Source organism: Melanostigma gelatinosum, assembly GCF_949748355.1.
Source record: "Melanostigma gelatinosum genome assembly, chromosome: 9".
Classification (NCBI taxonomy): Eukaryota; Metazoa; Chordata; class Actinopteri; order Perciformes; family Zoarcidae; genus Melanostigma; species Melanostigma gelatinosum.
Genome location: NC_136642.1, coordinates 25839733 through 25857008, shown reverse-complemented (window position 1 = coordinate 25857008; position 17276 = coordinate 25839733).

Here is a 17276-nt window from a genome sequence, read left to right as displayed (position 1 = left end):
CAAAATGTGTTCACAGAATCTATTTGATTGAAAAATGAGGAGGCAAGTCGATTTTATTATGCCACACTTCGTCTACCACATCGGCTCAGACTGAAATATCAGCCTCACAATAATCAGGTTGACTTGTTTGTTTGTTTTGGGTGAATTGTCCTGGCAGCTGCAAGATGGATTGCCATAAAACACCCCAGAAAAAAACGTTATAACAATATAATAATATCAACAATAATAACAGTAATAATTAATACAATTATCATTGTCATAAAACTTTATTTGATGGAAAATTGAACACACTTAATAGAATAACATGGAAATAAAAATGAGATAAACCACGCAGACAGTCCACATCTCCAAGGACCTCTCTTGGACCCTCAACGCTTCAACCCTGATCAAGAAGGCACACCCTTCTTCCAGACTGGAGAAATCAGCAACTGCATCTCGGTAGTCTTTGGTAACTGCCCTGTTCCCGGACCAGAAGTCACTGCAGAGGGTGGTGAAAATTGCCCAACGCATCAACAGTTTTGGCTTTACCGCCATCGAAGTAGTCAAGCAATGTCTGGATAGTGAACGCAGCATCACCAGGGACATTAGTTATTCTTTTTTCATTCTGTAACACTTTATGCACGGGTATACTGTTCACTTTCACCTGTCAGTCAGCTGAAGTTATTTTGAAAGAAACCTCTCATGCACTTGATATAACATTGACACATTTTCACTTCCAACAGAGAAAGAGAAACATTGACATTCATTCAAAGTTTTTGTGACGGGCTCTGCTGTCTCTAGGGCCATGGGCCCCACTGCAACCAGACTGCCTGCAATGTCTTCATTTACGCCCCTGCAAATATATTTGACAGCCTTTTCGGTCCATCGGTTGATTAAATTGAGGGATAATGTTACACGATGAAGTGTGTCACGTTTATTTTATCTTGGCATCTGCATCATAATGTGAATCTTTTTTGTTAAAGCCCAACAACATGTTGCGGAAAGAAATCTGTCATCGACTGCCTTGTGTCTGGCACACATGATTGGTTATCAGCTTTGAAAGCATCTAATTCGACATCTGCCTCCAAAAAGCAATATCTGAATTTCCACTATGCCCTCTAATCGCTACCTCTCCATCTTGATCGTTGACTGAGGCTGCTCACTTGACCGCGCGCCTCTATTTGATTTTCAAATGTGCAGCATCAGTCAGCTTTGCTGTATTGGGTGAGAAAAGTTCAACTTCCGCAGAGTTGACGTGACAGCTTTTCCAACAGCTGAGTCATGTTTTAATGGTCCTAATCGCTCGTTATTGACGTCTCCTCAGGCCCTTTTCTCTCTCTCTGCCGCTCATTTGAGAGGCTGATCGCTGGGAGATAATAAGGGCTGATGGTCTGAATGACGGAGCGAGTCTGGGAACGTACACAGAGCATGTATGTTAGCCATTTTAAACTTAGGTCCAAACCTGGAGGTCAGTTATTTATTCTTTCAGGGAGAAATGCTGAGGCAAAGGTATGCCAGACATAAGTCCATATATGGAGATGGTCAGAACACAGGCATGTAGGACGTATGGTCCCTATTTAGATCAGAGCTGACTCCACTGTTTCAATCAGTGGAGTCACCTACACCTGTTCAACCAAAGTGTGTCCAGTTACACAGAACTCATCTGTGAATAGTGTGTGTGTGTAATTTTACAACAAAAAGGACATATATACTAATAAATTGCTATAGTATTACATACAATGTTATCAATCACATGAGATATAAAAGATCTCCACACCGTACACTACAGTATGTGAACCATGCAATGGCCTCACGCAAGGCTAGTTCGACCTCTAAGCTGTGTCCAAAATCACTCCCTCGTTCAACTCATGGCTGAGCAGTACATTCAGATTTTGGACACTTACTGTCACACGACTGTAATTTTCAGATCTATAAAATGCAACACATTGCATTGTGGGATTGTTAGCAGACAGTAGAGCACATGTCATGGACATTGGCGTCATTGTTTTGAAATGTCCAATATATTGCATAACATGTACACGCAGAGCACTCAAGTAAAATGGTGGAGTGAATATGTAAAAAGTCAGGTTGAAGTTGGATTGAGTTATGCAGGGAATTACGTGATGTCACCAAAGTTAAACAATAGTCACCAAAGTCAAATCAAAATTACATGAATCCAAATAATATATACAATCAAAGGCGGGGTTGGCAATCTTCTTTGATTTCAAATTTTCATTCACCCATTCACTCACTGATGCAACCATGCAAGGTGCCACCTGCCCATCAGGACTATCTAACATTCATACAACATCCACACACTGTAGGCACAGCTATGGAACTTAAGTGTTCTGCCCAAGGACACATGGACATGGACTAGCTGAGTCGGGAATCGAACTGCCGATCCTCTGATTGACGGACGACCCTGCTCTACCACTAAGCCGCAATAATTACATTTCATTTTTGTAGCAAGTGCTGCTCTAGCTACTTTCATTGGAAAAGAGTTGGCAACAGTAGGCTGGATCTTAAGGTTAGATCATTTTTTAAATCTAACTCTTGCTTGTCTCTAAACATCACCAACCCTGCCTTAAATATCTGATTCACCGCAGTGTGATGCAAATTACATTTGCTGATTTAATATGTCAACAACTTTTACTTCTTTTCTTTCGATATTATTGGCATGGTAATGGTGAATGGCAGGATATCTGCATTATGAATCTCAGAAACGCTCACCAGCTAATGAACAAGTAGTTGAACAACTTGTTGTAGTAGTTTGATTTACAGTTTGTGCAGTTACATGGTGTGCTTGAATCAGATTTGGAAAACTCGTATGAGCAATGTGGGAAGTTTAGGGTAAGAAGAAGACAACACTCCTCCATGAGTCCCAATGTGTCAGACCTATAACTTTCCTATAGAGTGGGGTATTACTTTTCAATACAAGGGTTGATACACTACAATATTAGAGTTCTGTTACAAATACCAAAGCAATGCTTCTTATTAATATCGTTGTTTGATTTTGTCTAAACATCAGAATCAGAATCAGCTTTATTGGCCATGTGTGCTTACGCATACATGGAATTTGTCTCCGTTTTCCACTCCGCTGTCAATGTACAAACACAAATTTACAATAAACAAGAAAAATATATGTATAAAGAATCAAAAAGGGCAGCAAAAAAAGTAGAACGGATGTAGGTATAAACATTTAGCTACAATACAAGTATAAATATATATCCAAGAGAAGAAAAAGTGTGTGTATATATATATATACATGTGAACATCAACCTATAGACAATGGCATGAGTTGTAAGTGGTGGTAATAGTGTAGTATAACCTATTTATTGTTCATGAGAGCGATGGCCAGTGGAAAGAAGCTGTTCTTGTGTCTGGTGGTCTTGGCGTACAGAGCCCTGTAGCGCCTACCAGAGGGGAGGAGTTGGAACAGCTTGTGTCCGGTGTGATGGGTCTGCAGTGATCTTTCCTGCACGTTTCCTGACTCTGGAGGTGTACAAGTCCAGGATGGAGGGCAGGCTGGAACCAATGATCCTCTCCGCAGACCTAACAATCCGTTGCAGTCTGTTTCGGTGCTGTTTGGTGGCCGATCCAAACCACACAGTGATGGAAGAACAGAGAACAGACTGGATGATGGCTGAGTAGGAAAGAATCAGCATGAAGTGGATGCACATATAACTTTAAATGTAAGAAAATACAGTCCAGAATGACAGTCTGATTGAAATGAACTATCTCAAATGAGCAAACATTCAGTGCCAGCTATTGGCACTTTTCAGTACTTGCTGCTATGGTCCAGCCAGCTAACCCCATGTCATCACTTCAGTCCAATCACATGGCTGGACAGACAAAGGTGGGAAGTTGGGCTGGACATCTACTGACTACCTTTGGTATGATACAACTGGCTGAGTTCATAGAATCTGTGTTTCCTATCATGTCTGACAGATTAAAGAGAAAGTGTAACGTAGCCCCAGTTAATTACTCAATTACATTTGTGTCACAGAGTTACAGTATCAAACATTTTTGTTTCTGAAACATGGATATCAAAAAGAGTCGTCATGAATTCTGGAAATTATTTTCAAAAAGCTGTAGTTATTAAAATGACCCCGTAACTATGTTGATGATTGTTAAGCTGGTCCTCATGATGCATATCCTTGCTCACTTTAACACAAGGCAAGGCAAGGCAAGTTTATTTGTATAGCACATTTCAACAACAAGGTAATTCAAAGTGCTTCACATAAAACCATTAAAAGCATCAAAACATAAGGCAAAAGAAAAGGAGATTTAAAAACAATTAAGAACATTCATTAAAACATTAAAAAAAACAGTGCAAGAAATAAAATGCAGTAGTAAAATGCAGAAATGCAGGAAATTGATTCATATATTAATTGAATGTGGTTCAATTAAAGGCAGCAGCAAACAGAAAAGTCTTCAATCTTGATTTAAATGAGCTGAGGGTTTCAGCAGACCTGCAGCTTTCTGGGACTTTGTTCCAGATATGTGGAGCAGTTCTGACTCTGGGAACAGAAAGTAGACCGGTCCCAGACGACCTGAGGGGTCGGGATGGTTCATAAGGTAGCAGCAGATCAGAGATGTATTTTGGCCCTAAACCATTCAGTGCTTTGTAAACCAACAGCAGGATTTTAAAGTCAATTCTTTGTTGGACAGGAAGCCAGTGCAAAGACCTCAGAACTGGAGTGATGTGATCCACCCTCCTGGTCTTAGTGAGGACTCGAGCTGCAGCGTTCTGAATCAGCTGCAGCTTTCTGACGGACGTTTTACAGAGACCTGTAAACACACCGTTACAGTAGTCCAGTCTGCTGACGATAAATGCGTGGACAAGTTTTTCCAAATCCTGTTGAGACATAAGTCCTCTAATCCTTGATATATTCTTCAGGTGATAGGAGGCTGATTTTGTAATTGTCTTGATGAGTCTGTTCAGGTTGAGGTCTGAATCCATAACTACACCTAGATTTCTGGCTTGGTTTGTGGGTTTTAACATCAGTGACTGAAGCTGAGCGGTGATTTTCAATTGTTCGTCCTTGGTACCGAAAACAATTACTTCTGTTTTATCTTTGTTTAATTGAAGAAAATTCTGGCACATCCAGTTGTTGATTTGTTCAATGCAGTTACCCAGCCCTTGTATGGGATTATAGTACCCTGGTGACATAGTTATGTAGATTTGTGTGTCGGCTGCATAATTATGATAACACACTTTGTTGTTTTCCATAATCTGAGCTAGTGGAAGCATGTAGATGTTGAACAGAAGAGGCCCCAGTATTGAACCTTGGGGAACACCACATGTCATTTTAGTCAGCTCCGATGTGTAATGAGCCACAGACACAAGCTCCCATAGCAATGAGACTGATGACTGGAGGCTGCAGCATATGAATCACACTCTTTTCACACCCACACAACTATTCAGTGAGCTGTGTGGATGCCTCTGCATTCTCTTCTTAACATGCTCCTGAATCAGACCAGCACATTGACTGTAATCGCGGTCGATCACGGATCAAAAGGAGGTTCGTCTTCCTTTAGAAATATCACCGATCCACCTGTAGGTGCATTCTCAGGCCTCATCTGAGGGACACAGCACATGGAACAAAGCCAGCATTCAGTACCTTTAAAATACTTCATTTTATTTAAAGTACTCAAATCACTTTCATAATACCTCTAAATGAATTGATGTATTTAGCTATGGATTCTTTTTTCAGTGACTCAGTGAAATGAAAAATACATTTTCACAGTTTTAAGCCTGTTCATGTATCTCTTGTTGTAAGAATATGTCTACATCAACTCCCTGTATCCTCTCTTCTGTAAAACAGTTTCAAATGTTTGATGACTCATTCTGCACTCTGGGGCTTTTAAAAGAAATGATCCAATGAAATTTGACTTTGATCGACTATCTAGCCACACCTTTCCCATCAAACTGCTCTTAACCATTCGTGGTTGGTAGTAGCTAACAGAGCGATATGGAGAGAAAGGAAGAGATGTGTGTTTGGATATCAGCGGGCAAACACGTTGTCATTTCTAAAACAATGTGGCTGAGGTGTAATTCATTCAAGGGAGACTTTGCCCATTTACAACCAGCGCTGTGTCACTGTGGCATGGGGATCACATGCAGAGGACCTTTTACTGGATGAAACAAAACGATGGCAAAAAGACTGGAGGGTTGCTGGCGGTTGAATGAGCTCTGGTGCTCTGGCGGCATTCATAGCCTGCTGCCTGAGCTGCAGTGACACAGAGCGGGTAACAAATCTGCAAAGTTTCCCTTTCATCTTCTCTTCCTCCTGATCTCAGAAAAGGTGAGGGAGGTGGGTGTGTGGAGCAGTCCTCTGTAGAGCCTACCTCTTTATATCGGCCCAATCGAACGCCAAGGATTCAATTTACATCCCTCTGTATCGCTCAAATATTCCGTTTCGCTGTGAAAGGCTTCACAGCACAGAAGCTAAAGACGCTCTAACGTGTTTCACTTTAAGCACGGCTTCTCCATCATATACTCATGTGAAATGTCTTGACTATCAATCTAACAATCTAGAGCGACGGTGTAATTCAAAGAGCTTCTGTGATGAAGCTAAATAATTTAAAAAGTGCTATATTTCGTCGTTTCAATCTTGCAGTCGTACTAAGCTCACTTAGCAGTTCCCCTCCAGATTCTTCAGCGCGACATCTTATTCCCTCTCTCCCATGTCGCCTTAATTAATTCTCCTCATTACGTCCCTCAGTGGGGCGTCGACTGTCTTTGTAAAGTCTGTTTAACCGATTTCAATTGTGGATTTTTCTTTGAGTCAACAGAAAGCGGTTGAAGTCGGTGGCACTTAGCACAGCTGGGGGAAACACACACCATTTCCAGGTGCAAGACAAAGCTCTTCGAGTGTGCGGTGGAAAGAAGTGTGATGGAAGAAAAACACAGCTGACACCCGAGTGAGGGAAAAAGAAACATGTGAGGGGAAGTGGCTGGCTCACAAATCTGTACGCTGATGATCCAATCTGTAGTCAACAACCAGTCTGTCACTAGATAATGATCCAGCACACAGCTTCCACCTCACCTTGGAAACAGTCGTACAGTAGGGCTTAAGAGTTCCCTGATTTGAGTCTCACAGATCTCAGCTGTATGTCTGACCTATGGCTCTGTTTCATACGTGCAGTTCACTTGTATCGTATTAAACTGAGTTTGAAAGAAGAATGCAACAGTCATTTAAAAATGACTGTCGACACACAGCATGTAGTTACGAGAGAGTTTTTGTGTGTGTGTGTGTGTGTGTGTGAGAGAGGAGCTGTGGTGCTATGCTTGTTGAGGTCAGTAAAGAGGTGCAGGCTAATAGAGGAGCAGAAGGTTGATAATGGCTCAGCCTCAGACCTCCAGAGTCTGCAGCAGATTCCCAAGTCATCAGCATGCACACCACGTGACGCCTCCCTCTCTCTCGCTCAATCTCCCCCCCTCTCCACCTCCTCCTTTTTCTCCTCCCTCCTCTCCCGCTGTGTGTCTCCCTCTTTCTACTTCTCCTCTGGCTCAGTGGTGTGTTTCCAAGAGATAAGACCCTTGCTCATTTCACACATGAGCAGAGTGGAGTTGGGTAAGGCTGTGTGTGTGTGTGTGTGTGTGTTCATTGTGTGTGCATATACCTGTGTTTGTGTCTGCATGTGTGCGCGTATGAGTTGTAAGAAATTTGAGCAAAGAACTGTGTGTTTAGTAGCTATAATAAAAGTGTTCAATGATTCATATTTAATAATTCATAATTAGTCATAATCATAAGTGTTTTGGAAATGCATAATTAAGATAAGCATAAAGTGTTTTAGGGTTAGTAGCTCACAGTAGAATTTGAGACATGAAGCTTATGCAAAAGTTGCAAAGTCTTATCTATTATATGGAATGTTTATCATAGAGGGATTAAACCATAACTGACGGTCATTGAATGTGTTAGTGAACTCAGGGACAGAAAGGCAGACAGGCGAATACACTCCTGGAAGTTAGCCAATAGGAATTGGGATAAACGGAAGAGGAGGTGTTTCAAACGGATGTGGGTGGTTTCATTTCAAGTCTTTTTCTCTCTCGCGTGATGGCTCTCAGAGGACGGACGGGTTTTATACCTGAGGAGCTGAGTTGAGTTTTTTGCAAACGGGGTTTTATTGATTTAATATTTCATGGAAATAGTGTACTTCACTGTAAATACTGTACTTGCATCAGTGGGATTAAATTCCTTTTAATTGTAAACCAGTCTTGGTAGATTTCTTATCGCAGCGTGTCCACTGTGAACAGCAGCCGGACACGTGCTCTGGTCTCCTCGCTGTGGAACAGACTCAAACTTCCACAGAGTTTGCACGCTTATGTATGCGTTGAAGGTTAGAGAAAAAGAGTCCAAGTGCAGACTCCGACTCCAAGTTTTCTCCACTTGCTGCTTCTCTACTTCAGCTTTTTGGAAGCGGTGAGTCGTCTATCCTCCAGAGCTGTCTGACACAGGGGGAAGTAGCATTAATTTCTCTGTTAAGCTCTTCATTTTCACTTCGGTAAATTTATGAATACAGACCAAATCATAGACTACCATTTTCTTGGGCAGAAATTATAAAACAACTTGTAAATTAGTTTTGTCATCGCTGCCGCCAGGACACCACGTCCCAAGGAGACGCAGCTCCGGAGGCTGGACCTTCAGTTAGCAGTTAGCTGTAATAACTAGCATTCAGCAAGCACAAACCCAGCGCCTGGAGTCACAGGGGCTGGTGGAACGCCGGGTCTAACCTGTGTAACAGCTGCAACAGAACACTTGCTGCTCCGGTAGGGAGTCGGGGAAGTCCCCCGGGATCAGACCCCCAGAGCTGCGGGTTTTTCTGGCTGAATTCCAGTTGCTACAAAGCTACTGACTGAGGGTCTTTCTCCCGGAGCTCTCTTCCTGGCCAAGCTGTCCCCTCGTGGCGACGAGGAAGAAACAAAAATACAAGTTGTTTTATCGTTTCTGCCACTTTTTCCAATAAAGAAACTATGAAAACATACGCGGACCACACAGGCCCAGTTAGTGGTACAGTTACCACACAGATGGCCAACGTAAGCTATAGGCCAACGCCACACTTGAGGATTATAAGATAGCAGTATTATTATGACCGGTTTAGAGTTTCACCAGTTTGATTCATCTTATCGATGTAGCCACGGCTCAGGGCAGGTGTCTGTGCGGTTTTTTATGTATACTGAATTGAAACTAGACAGCAGGCATGCTGCAGTTTTGCTGTCAAGGCTTTGGTCCAGTTGCTGTTGGTTCCATATCAGCGTGTTTTTTCTTTTGTTAAATGGGAGACTCCATTTAAGGTAATATGCAGATAAATCACAGCTCTGTTTCAGTGGGTAAAAGTTTTCTGGAGGTAAAGACTGTTACACTAGACAGCAATTCACATTCATTTAGTGAACATACAACATCTCTGTACTGTAATTTGTTTCCACTAAGCCCTTCGACAATATGTTCCTCTCTTGCTTTTATCTGTTCCATTAGTTCCTGTGTGTTTCAGAATAATAGTGAAAAATGACTTACCTCGCAAGTTAACCAGTCTCATCAGGGACGGAGAGAGGACACCAAAAAAAAGACAACACAGAGAGTGAGTTATCCATGCAAACACAAGCTAATGGAGAGTTCTCTCCATCCTCAGAGGGCTCCCCTTTGTCTCTGCTGTGAAAGTATAGTTTGGCAGGAGGATGGGTGCTCACAGCGTCGTTCATCTGTCCAGACAGTCAGGTCCCACGGGAGCGAAGAGAAGGCGTCTCTGCCGAGGGGCTCCTCAGACAGATCTGAGTGGTCTGCCTGGCCTGTGCTACAGTTAGCTGTCTCCTTCTTGGTTCGCCTGTACCGGGCCGCATCGACCCTCGCTGTCAATGCTGGAGGAGGTGTTTGGAAAATGCCGTTTTATCTGGTAGGCTCATTTATTTTCTACATGAGCGGGTCAAGCATGTGTCTTTTACAGGATGTTCCGCATCCCTCCTTGATTGAATTTTAAAATGAAATTGGAGTTAGCTCTCAAAACACTGACCAACAAACCCTATTCACTATTAATATGTCAAGATTAAGAACATTAAGACTTTGAAATGAAAAGGATTACAATCTTCTATTCAAGGTCGGATTACCAATCGTGGCAAAATGTACAACTGCCCCAGACCCTCGGGGGCCCCAAAAGGCTCTAGATTCTTGAAATGCCAGTGCTAAAATAAGTGTTAAGGCATAGTGGAGGTCCGGAAACAGAAATGTTTCCGCTATCTTACTAAACATCCACCCCAAATACAGTGGCGTGACAGATCTGACACCTGCCCTCCCGCCCGCTCTCAGCTCTGTGCCTCGTCGGCGGTGTCAGCGACTCGGAGGACCCCAGGGACAGTCAGTAGACAATAAACGCATATTTACATTCATAAAATGCACCCGAATTCACAAATATGTAGGTTATTATTAAGACAATCCTAGAATCTTATGTCCCAGTACTATTTCCAGCAAATTGTTTATCTATATTAGTGTTCGGGGTCTCAGAATACCACAGCCGCCTTAGAGAAATCTGTAAAATACAGATGAAATGAAATTAAGTTGCAGTTATTTTCAGCATGTGGTGTCAACCAATCATTGGGCATCAGGAATATATATTACACATTACACACAAAGTAGGCCCTTTAGCACACAGACATTAGTCGTTGCACGTTTCTGTGATAATTTATGAATTATGTGAGTGAAACAACTGACACTTTTACACAACACAACACAAAAATAGCAAAAAGGATTTGTCATTCAATCAATGTCTGTATGTATGTATCAAATATTATTTTTGAATTGGAGGGGCAGACCCCCAGCACCCTTAATGGACCACACGCCCAAATCAGATAAAGTTGCTCATTAAGACAAGGCAAGTGACATTTACTTGAATTCAGTCACACAGTCTTGCATTGTCTTGTATCCAATACATAACCAAAACAAGTCAGACTAGATCAAATGTAAATGTAAAATGATTAAGAGTTTTTTCAGTGTGTCTTTAGTGGCCTTTTTATTTAAATTTGATTGGATTACTTTTTAAGTAAACAACATTTGCAGTACTAATACTACAGAGAATTTGGCAAGTATTGGTAAAACCTCCCACCAGAGATGATGCAACTACAACATAAAACTGAACTTGATCTTGATATTGAGGATGAATTCTGATTTTACAGTGTATGGTAAGAGACGGTGCAGATCACCTTATCTTCACCTCACACTGTGAATAGACTGATCTGGCCCACTCCCTGGTTATTGTTATGATATTATGGCTATAGCACGAGACTGGATTAAGTGTGAAGTTGCTTTGCTTCCATTTTTTCCCAACCCACCGAAAAAATAATCCATATGGAAAGCTTACACTGAGGTGACATCAGTTTATCAGAATTAGATAAGGAAAACTATGCTCAATTGAACCCAGCATGCGTGTAAACAGTGCAATGCCTCCAGATAATGCAGTGCTGCCCACAGTCTGAACCCTGTGCTTGGGTAACAGGGAGGCTGAGCTTGGCAAACCCTATCTCCTGAAACAGACATCAAGTCTGAAGCCAATTTGTATGCAACTCAAGTGTGATCCGAGTGTGAGCCTCCAGCTTGAAAGGCCCTCCCTGGCGGAAGCAGGTAGTCGTCACTGGTGGGTGGACACCAGGTCTCACTGGGCGTCTCACTTTCCTGACAAACATAAAGTTCTCTCGCTCAGGGCTAAGGCAGAATGTAGCAATCCAAGCAGGGTTATATTAAGAAGCTCCATCTCCAATGTACTTATTACAGGAGAGCCACACTGAAACCCGTCTCCTCTAAGCTTGGGAGCAGGAATATAGTGCATATCAGTGTAATCATACACCCACGGTGAGTATTAAACCTATGTGGTTACTGTCAAATAATACTTCTCTGCGCCAACTGTTAATGCTGCCTCCTCTTCCCGAGAGGATCCAATATTAGCCTTCCATTTGGTAAATATGTCACTTATATGGAAACCATGCAATTAATCATAATGGTTTGATATAAAAGATTTATATATATATTTTCTTATTTTCAAATTGGCCCTTATTTTTACACTTTTTCGATTATTTTTCCAGGTTTTGCCAAAATATCAGTTGATAAAATGATATGTTGAGTCATTGTTAAGTCCAACTGTTGGAATGTGCTTTGGTTCCTGATGCAGTGTTCACACTATGCACATGGAAATACTTCAAACTTGTCGTTTTCCACTCTTTACAAATGGGAGGGCTGAGTTCATTACAATTCCCTTCAAGATAAGCCGTGGGCTGCTTATAAAAGTTATATAGTTTGAGCTTTAACTAATTCCATGCCACTAAGTGCATACATTAGTAATTGTACAGAATTGCTGACCTTTGGCTCCATGTTGAGGTTTGTTCTGATTACACGTTGCAGAACAACCAATACCAAGACAAATGAACATGAAAGTACTGCGATTATGTGATCTTTTCCATGCGTGAAATCTCACAGTGGTCCTCCCAGTTATTAGGGATCTGCACGTTTGAGAGTTTGACTTTAACATCCAGAAGAAGAAGAAAGAAGAAACCATTTTTATTATCATATACATTTACACATACACGAAATTTGACGACTGCATTTGACCCATCCCTGGATATAGGGAGCAGGGTTGCGGTTATTTGAGCTGAGGCACTATGACGTCCATGCATTGTACATACATAAACACAGCAGAGAAACACCACGTCATGCCATTGCAGAGTGTGCCTTTGTTTTCAGAAATGTATTCTGTGAGAATTTCCCCATATGCGTCACTGAGGCCTCACTGTTAACAGAGCGCCAGTAATGGGTGCTGAGAGGATGTAATTAGAGTGGCAGAATGTAAATTATGCACTCATAAATCATGTTGGTGGGCAGGCAATAGTGCATGCTAGTGAAGTGCCAACAAACAATGGTCTAATTACCCGCCAATTACCGGGTTAATAATGCTTTTCCAGGGCCAGTCGGTTGACCTGTCGCTGAGCCGCCGCTCACAGGAATGGATGTGTTAACCAGAGCCACTCCACAGGCCGGGACTGTCTTCATGAATTAAACCAAATCATTGCTTTGCTCTTTCACATATATATATTATAATATATTATAAACACACTAACACACTCCTGTCTATGTAGATGACAGACATAAAATACAGCAAATCTGTGCTGAATGCCAGAGGATGCTCTTATTGATATAATAATTTGACGTCGGCAGCTGTTGGCACTCGTAAACATCATGTCATGATGATAGCAGCTGAATCAGATGGATGGATTGATATCAATGAGCCGACAGGAAATGAGCAGCACAATGTGAGAGAGAGGTGAAATAAAAATAAAATGTGAAGTAAAGCAGAGATAACATATCAATGATGCTTGATGAGCCGGTGACAGCTGCAGGTGGATTCAAGATCGATATTCCACCCGGCGCAGCTGAGGAGCGCCGGAGTGGATCACAGCCGCTTGTGTCAGAAGAAAACCCAGAAACAACTCTCTGCTCTGATCTAGTCTTTTGTTGAAGGAGCCCAATGCTCAAAATAGATTGAGCTGGGCAACAACTGAAAGACAGCCACAAACCTTTGATCCATGTCGTTCATAACTGAGCTTTACTTTGTCTGTAGGCTCAACCCACTCCTATGGGAAGGCTTATGAATAGCTATAGACTATGTATAAGTGTCATTATTGCGCATTTTAGTCTTTTTGTATGGCATTCGACGCCATGTCGTTACAGTGAAGATGTCACAGTTATGTTTAAGCAACAAAACTACTTGCTTAGGAAAAACATCATGGCTGGGCTTAAAATAACTCCATAAACTAAGTTAAGTACAACGTTGCAAGAAAACATGCCGCCAACGAACTAAAAACAGCAACAAGGTCTGTCAGTGCTGTGTCTGTTTGATCCATCCATCTCTCACATTTTACACCATGCCACATGTTCAAAGCGTAGCATGTTCACACAGATGCATTTACATTGCCTTCAGTGAAGTCGACATGATATAAATGGCACGCAAAAAGCAAGAACTGTGTTCTTATTGCACGCAAAATGACTTTGTCGTTCCATTCTTGGTGAGAGCGGGCTAGTAGGAAAAGTAGGAAATAACAACAATAAACATGCTGTTCATATGAATTTTGATGTAATATGCTGTTGCAGTGTACGTCATAGTCTACTTTAGGTGAAACTTGACGGCAATTCCATTTTATACAAATCGATCTCCCTTTATTGATTGCAATTATTTTTCTATTTCCAAGCAAATGATTGACTAATCGCTTTAGCTCCATTGTATGGAGCAGGGGTATTCAATTAAAATTCCAAAGGGTCCAGATTGAGAAAATGTCCTCGTGCAAAGGTCCGGAACATTACAATAAATGTGCGCTATGTAGTGCCATACATATATGTTCAAGAAGCCTAGTAACGTCTCTGTGTAGTCAACTGTCAAATCAAATAAAGAAAGTAACAACTAACCCTCTTAAGCTCGGGCCCTATTTGTAGGCCTCTGCTCGAAAATAGCATAGCCAGAACTGTAAGGAGACCACAGTTCTGTAACTACAAGGTCTATTTTAATCATTTTTGATGCTATAATCAGATACCACTTGTGCAATTTATTCAGATGGGTAATATTGTGTATATGTTGCTGGTTAATATAGTGCATGAACATGAAGATATTACACAGCTCAAACTGAAAATAATCAGGTTCGCCTGAAAAAAAGCACTTTTATTGATATTGTGTTTTTGAAATAATGCAGCTGGCTGGCTAAAAACTCTCCTAAATCACAGCACAACCGATCAGTAGTTGAAGAAAGGTTGGCTGGGATAAAGTGAAGAATAAGAGGCTTTAGTACAGAGAGGTCATGCGAGGTCGTCATTTTCGAACCAGCTGTTGCAGCTCTTACATTGTACTTTTATATGCTATATAACTATATATTTCACATTTTTATCACTCATATTATTCAATACATCCAAATACAGCCGTTAGGAATCATTTTGAGAGCAAGGGTCATCTCATAGCCTGTTTCTGACTGTCATCTATAGGATTTTCTCAGTTCATGTGTGTGTATGTGGCTGTAGCTCAGCCTATCATCGGTCGATTTCATTCAATGAGCCCGCCTTCGACGCGTCAGAGTCTCAGGAAAGCGTGTGTCGAATTTGGTGTTGATTGACAGAAGTTTCAGCCAGTAAAGTTGCAAGAAGTGCCGAGTCTCCCCGAGCATAAATTTCGGCTTGCCGGAAGTCTGACCGCTCGCCCAAGCTGGATTGACCGCTCTTATACTGGAAACAGCTCGGCACTAAACCGGATGCAGTTGGCAACAATGATGGTAGCTTTGAAATGGATAATCTGCAACGTTATTGTACTAATTTTTCATAAAACGTGACCAAAAACCCATATTCTCAGTTTTCAAATTGAACTGGTTGGATTATAAATAATACATAGAAATACATAAATAAATGTTCCTAAAAATAAAAATACACCAACCTTTTTGGGGAAAAACTTGCAAAGTACTTGATCTTAGAAAATGAATGAAAATGAAAAATGAAAGAGTGTGGCTGGAGTTAACTTTTTACTTCTCTTTCGTGGGAGAATGAACAAATAACAGTCGGTCCATTCTCTGTTAAAACCTCTGTTTTCGCGGTCCACTTCTGTCTTTTTAGAGCACGCCATGTGAAATTGCTCCTCGGACTCACTTACTTCTCCCACGTCTCTCTCTCTTGCCCCGTCTCTTGACTCACGATGCATTTTGGAATCCACATATTTGATTGACTGAGGAGCGTCACGTGAGATGATTTACAACGCATGCAATTGGCCGGTGTGTTTCTTGGACTGCTGACCGAGTGCCGTAAAGGCTAGAAAAGCTGTGCAGGTTAAATTAGAAGCACTCCCTCAAAATGTATAATTCTTAATTATCCATCAGTTACATTTCCGGGTCCGGATAGGACAGCGTCTGGGTCCGGATCCGGACCGCGGTCCGCCCTGGTATAAAGGTCTATTAGAGAAAGAAAAAACAGCTGAATGTTGGGGGCTCTGTTTGTCGCCCTTGCATCCCCCAACCCTCTCTTATGTGTTCAAAACTTCGAAACAATATCTAATAAAAAAAGCTTTTCTGGCACAGTTCATGCAGTCAATCATTTTTTTCACAAGGAAAAATTAATGATTAGTTGCCTTCATTTGTTTTATTTGATCACAATAGTCTTGAAAGACGTGATAATACAATCACACCCCATTTGCAATGGTTTAAATATGTTCTTCTCTCTCTCTCTCTGAGTTTAATTCCATATGTTAAAAACATGCATTCATTATGCCATCATTACATTTTCCCTCCGATCTTTCCTCAGTTTCAAGACCACCAATCACGTTCCCTGCCACCTCCTCTCTCCCAATGGCTGACCAGCACGTGCAGGTCCGATCCCGCCCCTCGGCTGGCCAAAAACTCACTGCTTATTAATTCGTTGTTTGTTAAATTTAATTTCTCCCACCGTTTCCCCTCTACGTTAATCACTGCACTGGCCTGTGGGCAGATGATTGGCGTGTAATTACCGGCTGCTGGCATGTGTGCTTTCTCTGGGCTTCTCTTCTCATTCTGCTCGCTGCAAAGTCTTTGTGTTCATCTATCTCCCTTCTCCACTCTGCACCTCCTCCTCTCATCCCGTCTGTTTCCTCTCTCCTATCTTCTCCCTCCTATCTCATCCCTCCTATCTCCTCCTTGTTCCTCGCACTCCAACTCTCCCTGCTCTTCCCTCTCACTCGATCGACGTATCTGAGGAAATATCGCGCCCCAGAGCGAATTTAAAGAGTGGGAGTGCAGAGGAAATAAAAAAATAAAAATAACCGCAATTTTCTTTTCAGGATCAAGAGAAAAAGGAATGGGGGACGTTTTTCTCCCATTTTGTAATCATTTTCTGTGCTGGTCTATCGAGCGTGGCATCAGTCGGAGCCGGGCCAAGTTAAGCTTCTCCATTCTTTGAGGACACATGTTAATAAAACAACCAGCAGATAACAGTAATTACCTCTCAGTGGCTTCTGCTCCTCATGGGGGACACGCTGTGAGAGAGAAGTCTGCCTCTTCTCCAGCCTGTGCGTCCAAAAGATGAATTCAGTTTGAATTAGAGCAGACCCTGAGTGATACACCAAATGTAGTCTCCCCCCCGCGTGAAGGATGGGAGGGAAAGAGGGTCCTCAGGGAAGAGGATCCTCTTCCCTGCCTCTCTGTTGTCACCCTATTAGCATAAGTAATTAGAGATTCCTCTTTGCCTGCATGGTCTCGCGCTTTAAATTGAACGAGTTGATCTCTTTTGATTCTTCTGTAGTTTGAGGCTGCCTGT